At 43.7% G+C, this 7,375-nt stretch overlaps 2 non-coding genes across 2 annotated transcripts; one reads left to right on the top strand and one right to left on the bottom strand.

Moving 5' to 3' along the window:
• Window positions 1-213: 213 nt before the first annotated feature.
• trnai-aau (transfer RNA isoleucine (anticodon AAU)) lies at window positions 214-287 on the bottom strand. Its single transcript has one exon. It is a non-coding gene; the product is annotated as a tRNA-Ile (tRNA).
• Window positions 288-7,090: 6,803 nt separating this feature from the next.
• On the top strand, window positions 7,091-7,172 carry trnas-uga (transfer RNA serine (anticodon UGA)). The gene has a single exon. It is a non-coding gene; the product is annotated as a tRNA-Ser (tRNA).
• Window positions 7,173-7,375: the final 203 nt, after the last annotated feature.

Raw genomic sequence — 7,375 nt, 5'->3', positions numbered from 1 at the left:
GTTTGGTGATTTTATGGTTCACATTGTTTGGAAATACAGCAACGCAGCTGAGATCCGGCGTGGGACCAACGAGTTGCTGTTCCAAGACAGCGATGACTGGCTTTCGAATGAATACACATCTGAATCGATCATGTGACAAGTTCTTGCAGGAGGTGAAATTAAAAGCCGCAGCGAACTTGGGCACAGGGTAACTAACGACACAAGTACTTCACCTGGCCAATGTGGGGATCGAACTCACGACCTTGGCGTTATTAGCACCACGCTCTAACCAGCTGAGCTAACCGACCAACGCAGCCGAACTCCCAAAGCAAATGCCTACATTGCCCGTGCTCACAATCAAGGCGTCTATTCATTTTTTGATTTGATATCGATCGCCCGCTCGTCTGAGGTATTTCCTTTCGTTGCAAAACTTTTCAACAAAAAAATAGCATTGACTTTTCCGAACGCGTACACTCGAGCTAACCATTTGCTCTGATATCCAAAATTAAGCACAATGTCCGGACGCCTGCAATTTCAATGGCAATGCCACCAGCTCAGCTGCAGCTTGTCATGCTGACAAATATCGTCTGGAGAAACGTACATTCGACGATCGCTCACTGTGCTTCTGTAAATTCACATACCTTTGGAGTCAGGGTTTTGTGCTGCTTATAAACTGCTGCGAATTAAATGCTAAATGCATTTGAATTGTAATCTAACAGTGGGATTCTTTCTGCTCCCGAAGGCCGCAGTTGCTTTAGAGTGAGCAACAGCGCAGAACTCAATTGCACGTTTTCCTCAATGACTCATGTTGCTTATGCAATCTTCGTTTGACAGCATAGTTAGCAAGTTGTCACGCCTTCCTGCAGCGTTTGTCAGCGACAGATCAGCTGCTAAGATGACTGCTTCAGATAGCATGCTACATCCTACATTTGAAAATGGAAAAGGTGCAACGTTTACAGGCTGAACGCTCTCTCACTATTTTGTCTGGCGCGTCAGAGGCTGGGAGCTGATCTTATGGAGGTTTCGCAATCATGAGGGGCATGAATCGGATAAGTAGATAAGTTCCTTTCGCTCAGGTGGGGCAGTACAGCACGACAGGGTATACATCTGTTGTGGGCGGGTGAGAAATCACGACCTTGGCGTAATTTGCACCACGCTCTAACTTCTAACCATTTTTACACAATCATATCACTGGGGGTGGGTAAACTGAAGTCTACTCCAGTACTGGCAGACTTAGAGTTTGTCCCATGCAGTGACGGTGTGTGTGACAAAGATATGGAGGGTGTGTAAGATGTAGTGTGGGAGGATGTATGAAAAACATGGGGAGGTTGTGTGAGACTACAACAGGGATGATGTATGTGACCAGACAGGCAGCGTATGTGTGACAAAAACAGGCACTATGTCCTCAAATATAAGAGAGTTTTTAGATAATTTATTTATGTTCGGACTTGCCATTGAATGTTTTGATGGACAGTTTGCATGTCCAGCTGCTATATTATTTGTTTCTAGAAATGTTAGCCTGAAATAAATTAAGTATGATCCCTCAGCACTGATCCTCCGACAGCACCCACTCTCCCAACACTGAACGGGCGCCGATGGCACTTACTCTGCACTGGACCTGTGACAGTACCCTCTCTCTCAGTCCTGACCCCACCAACAGTGCCTGCTCCTTCAACACTAACCCTCTGAATGTGCCCACTCCCTTAGAATTTATCCTATTACAGTAACCGATCCTTCAGCAATAACCATCTGAGAGTTTCTGCATTCTCAGTTCTGATGCTCTGACACCGTCATCTCTCACAGCACTGAATCTCCAAAAGCGCCTGCCCTTTCAGCACTCACCTTTTGCACTGGAAAGAGAAAGCGCCGTTCTGGCCCTCTGACAATGCATGCTTTCTTGGCTCCCGTTTAGAGCCTGGTTCTGGTGTGCTATTTTACTCACTTGCACAGTGTTCAGAAGTTTCGAAGCAACCAAAGATATAATCTGTGAATTGCTGCGCCAAATGATAATAGCAGTCTCCTGCGAGTGAGCGAAACAGAGGGAGGTGAACAGAAAAACTATTTGTCCCTATCAACTTTGATAAATCCTGCCTCATCCTCAACACAAGTCCATAACCTGCGGCCAGACGACCTTTTATTAACAGTCACAGGCCACATTGGATTTGTTACTAGGTAATGGATTGGCCCGGTGTTAGATGTGAAGGTAGGTGAACAATTCAGTGATCATGAACACAGTTCTGTATGTTTACTTAAGCAATAGAAAGGGATAGTTCTGTACTGCAGGGAAAGATGTATATCTGAGGGAAAGGCAATTAGGATGACATTTGGCAAGATTTAGTTTACACTAGATGTGGAAAGAAACGGATGGTATGAGCACAATTGAAATGTGGAGCTTATTAAAGGAACTGATATTGCATGTACTTGATGAATATGTGCCTGTCAGTTATGAAGGAAGTTGTCGAGCGAAGCAGCCGTGGTTTACTAAAGAACTTAAAGCTCATGTCAAGGGAAAGTAGGAGGTTTATGTTAGGATTTGACTTGAATGCTCAGTTAGGGCGATTGAGAGTTACAAGTTAGTGAGCAACGAGTTGTACAGAGAGTCCAGAAGAGACAGGAGAGGACATGAGAAGTCGCTTGCGGATAGAATCTTAGAAAACCCTGAGGCTTTAGACATGTATATGAGGAATCAAAGAACGACGAGAGTAAGATGAGGACTAATCAAAAATAGGAGTGATGAATTGTGTGTGGAGTCAGAGGAGGTAGGAAGGCTCCAAACGAACATTTTTCGTTCGTATTCATATTGGTTTCAGACAACGGTGTAGAGGAGAATCTGAGATACATGCTACTAGACTGGATGGAAATGTGGTTTACAAGGAGGAATTGTTAACAATTCTGGAAAGTGCAAAAATAAGTATGCCCCCTCAGTCAGCTGGGATCTATCCAAGGATTTCCTGGGAAGCCAAGGGGGAGATTGCAGAGCCTTTGCCTTTGATCTTTATTTCCATATTGTCTACAGGAATAACATTCGAAGATTGGAGATAGCAAAAGTTGTTCCCTTGTTGAAGAAGGGTCATACAGATGACCCAAGTAATCATCACCAGTGAACATTACCTTTCTTGTAGGATAGAATATGGAACAGAGTATGAGAGATAGGATGTATAATCATTCAGCCAGCAACAACTTGATTTCAGAGGGTCAACATGGTTTCGTGAGTTTTTCGAGAAGATGACCAAGCATGTGGATGAGGGTTGCGGACTTGACGTGGTGTACATGACGTCTGTAAAGACTTTGATAAGATTCCACATGTCAGGCTGTTTCAGAAAATGCAGACCCATGGGATTGACGATGATTTAGCAGTTTGGATTAGAAACTGGCTTTCTGTGAGAAGGCAGCAAGTGGTGGCTAATGAAAAATATTTAGCCTGGAATCCGGTAACGAGTGGTGTGGCACAAAGATCTGTTTTGGGACCAAAGTTGTTTGTCATTTTCATAAATGATTAAGACGCAGGCATAGGTGAATGGGTTAGTAAGCTTGCAGATAACAGTAAAGGTGGTGGAGTAGTGAGCAGCGTGGAAAAATGTTGCAGGTTGCACGGGAGCTGGGATAATTTGCAACATTGGTCTTAGAGGTGGCAAATAAAGTTCAATGCAGCCAAACGTGAGGTGATTCCCTTTGGGAACAATAACAGGAAGGCAGAATACTGAGTTAATGGAAAGATTCTTAGCAATGTGGATGCGCAGAGTAACGTTGGAGTCCATGTACGTAGTTTCCAGCCAGGTTGTTTTCTTTTTTTTTGATTACTTACCGTGTGGAAACAAGCCGTGCGGCCCAGCAAGCATTAACTGACCCTCCGAGGCGGGACACACCTAGACCCATTTTTCTACACTGACCCCTTTACCTAACCTGCACATTTTTTGGATTGTGAGGGGAAAACAGAGTAACAGGCAGAAACCCACACAGACAGTTGCTTGTAGGAAGAATTGAACCCGGGTGGTTGTAGTAGCGATGCAGCTGAACTAACCACTGTGCTACTGCGAAAGAGTACGTCAGCGTCGGTTTTATTGGTAGAGGATTGAGTTCCTGGGCATTATACAAAACACTTGTGTGGCTCCACTTAGAATATTTTGAACTGCCTGGTCGCCCCATTCCAGGAAGAATGTGGAAGCATTGAAAAAGTTGCTGATGAGATTTAACAAGATATTGTCTGTTCTGGATGAATAGTCTTATCAGGAAAATCTGAGAGATTTGGGTCTATTTTCATTGAAAAGAAGTCTGAGAGCAGATTTGATATAGAGTTGCAAGGTTTATGAAGATGTGCAGCTCAGGTTGAGGTTTAGGGTGCAGGTCTGCTCGCTGCGCTGTTGTTTTGAATCAAATCTACAGCTCAGCGATCAAAACTACTCCAGGGAGTTATAAGAGGATTAGATAGGGTAGACTGTGGAAGCATTTTTCTGAGGAAGTTGTACGAGTGGTCATAACTACAAATTGAGGTTTTATAGGTTTAAGCCGGATGTCAGAGGCAGGTTCTTTGCTCAGTGAGTACTAACGGTGTTGAATGCCCTGCCTGTCAAGGTCGTTAACTCAGCTAAATTATGGAGATTAAAACAATCCTTGGATAAACACATGGATGATGCTGGGATAATATTGGGGGATGAGTTCAGATTAGTTCACAGGTCGGCGCAACATCGAAAGCCAAAGAGCCTGTGCTGCATTGTATTGTTTCATTGTTCTATGTTCTAAAGCAAAATCTCCACATCGGGAGCTCGAAACCCATGGCATCAATTAGGATTTCAACAGTTTCCACATTTCCCCTCCCTCCACCTGACCTCACTTCAAACCTTCCAGCCCAGCACCGTCCTTCTGACCTATCCCATCCGTCCCATTTCCTTCCAACCCATGTGCATCACCCTGCCCTCCAAACTATCAACTTTACAACCACCTCCGTGCACTTATTGCTTGCCCACCCACTCAACCTGTCACTAACCATTTCCAGATTCCACTGTCGTCATTGCAAATTGTCCCCCCCCCCCCCATTGTGTATCGTCAGTAAAACTGGGCACGTTTCATTCTGCCAATTGCATCAAGTCATTAAGGCAGATATAAATCGTTGAAATCCTATGACTCACCATTCCAGCACTTTACTAATTACATTTTTACAACTTGAAAATATGCAATAATGCAGATTCTGTTTCTTGCATTAAATATACAACAGACAATCCTGGCCTTTTTTTTAACATTTCACCGTGAACTCCGACCTTGAACTATGGCTTTTGATAAGGTCTCTTATGGAATGCGAGCAAATATTTGATCAGCTCTGCTCGAAATATTATCAAAGGATTCTGACAAATTTGTCAAGTGTGTTATCCATTCAACAAATGATGTTGACTCAGTTTGACTCCAATCATCTTTTCTCAACGTCCTGCAATTTCTTTCTTCACAATTGTCTCTCGCAGTTTCCAAATGACAGATAAGATATTGGAACATATGGAAACCATTCATCCCATCAGGTCTGCTCAACCTTTTAATGAGGTCATGTCTGATTTGGTTCATTCTTAACGGCACTTGTCCACCTTATCCCCACTCTTCTTGATCCCCAAACTGACTAATTGGGCGGCCGTCTCAGCGTTGATTATACTCAGCCTTGACAGCCCTTCATTGTAAAGAATTCTGCAGATTTGCTACTCTCTGAAAGACAGAATGTCCTCCTCATCTGTGTCTTAAACGATTAACAGTTCCCTTGAGAGTAGGCTCTATATACTCTCCGCAAATTTCGTTTTTCATTAAATATCTTTAGCCGCAGTCCTCTGGAAACTGACACTGATCGTTGGCAAAATTTCCTCCAGAACATCAACACACCCATCCGCACTGCGCCCTCCGCCATCATTATAAACAGACCATGAAAATCTCCAGTTAAACTTCTTTGTTCCAAAGAGAAGAATCCCAACCTCAGTAATTTATCGACAAAAGGGGTTTGCTCATCGCTGGACATCATGCAAGCGGAGGATTGCGAAGAGGTTTTGGGAAAATATCGCCAGTTGGCAGGTTAAAAAACAACAAGGAAAAATAACAGTAAACGCATGTCCGCAGCTTTCGAAAGCTTTCGAATCTCTTTGGGAAGCGAAACCACAGGTGAATGAAGATGGATTGTCCAACTTAACAAAGCCAGTCTTTAAGAGGCCGCGACGTTGATTGTGTTGTTCTCTAGACATCAACCAATCTGAGACATTGAAAGGATTTTCATTCCTGCGCGTCAGGAATTCAAACCTCGCCACGGCTACAAGACCACGAGAAGACTCGGGTGCAAATAAGTTTGAAAAAATACTCGAAGAGAGCAGGAATCCTGTTGTAGAAACGTTGGTTGCTGTGACGTGGATGTGTTTCCAGCGGGTACAGGATTCACTGCAGTGAATGTCCCAGGATTTATTTTGCAAAAGAAAAACTGATACAGGACATCAACCACTTCGTGAAGGACGGCCTGAAGTTTGAATTCGTGAAAAGCCTGTTTTTGGATCGTATAATGAATGAGTTAACCCGTCTCAGTTGCGTAATTGGTCAACACGTTCATCCATTAACCGAACGGTTGGTGCTTTGGGACGTTCCAGGGTCGGATCTCTCACTGCTCATACTTCATTGGCTTTCTTACCTGCACAGCTCCGGGTTTTTAATGTGGTCAGGAAAATGTTCCCCAAACAGGAATCTTATCCAGAATCACAAAGGAATTTCTGTATCGCTTTAATGGCTAATGCAAAGGATTGTGGATGTTGGGAATCTGAAAAAAAAAGAAAATTCTGTGGAATGTCAGCAGGTTTGTCAGTGCTACTGGGAGTAAACGGAGTTCTGATTACGTTCTGAAAAAGTTTTGAAACGTTGAATCGCCTTTTCCCAACCCAGATCCTGTTCGACCTGCTGAGTATTTTTCTGTATTTTCCGCCGTCGTTTAAGCTGGTTATAGATCCCACCTATCGGGGTGAAACACCCAGATCCATTTTGTCCCGACATTTCATCGATTTGAAAGCTGTGGGTTTTGAATTCAAATAACCAAACAATGATTAACTACAGCTAAGCTCCCCAGAGACAGACAACTGGAAATGAGAATACAGATCGTCCATTTGTAGTTGTGGCCGAGTGGATAAGGCGATGGATTTGAAATCCGTTGGGGCATTCTCACGCAGGTTCGAATCCTGTCAACTACGGAGAAGTTGGGTAGCCTTTCACATTTGGCGACTCAGATCACAGCGGAGCGAATCACTTCATCCAGGACATGAATGGTGCAAGTCTCCAGTTCACTCAATGAACTGCACAGATGTACACTTGTCTTGCCAGCGTAAACCCTCCAGCATACCATTAAATCACAAAAACGATTTATGCTGTACAGGAATCTGCAACAATTCTATTC

This window comes from Hemiscyllium ocellatum, unplaced genomic scaffold, assembly GCF_020745735.1.
Source record: "Hemiscyllium ocellatum isolate sHemOce1 unplaced genomic scaffold, sHemOce1.pat.X.cur. scaffold_283_pat_ctg1, whole genome shotgun sequence".
Taxonomy (NCBI): domain Eukaryota; kingdom Metazoa; phylum Chordata; class Chondrichthyes; order Orectolobiformes; family Hemiscylliidae; genus Hemiscyllium; species Hemiscyllium ocellatum.
The sequence above is the reverse complement of the archived record's forward strand: the minus strand, read 5'-3'. Positions and strand labels throughout refer to the sequence as shown.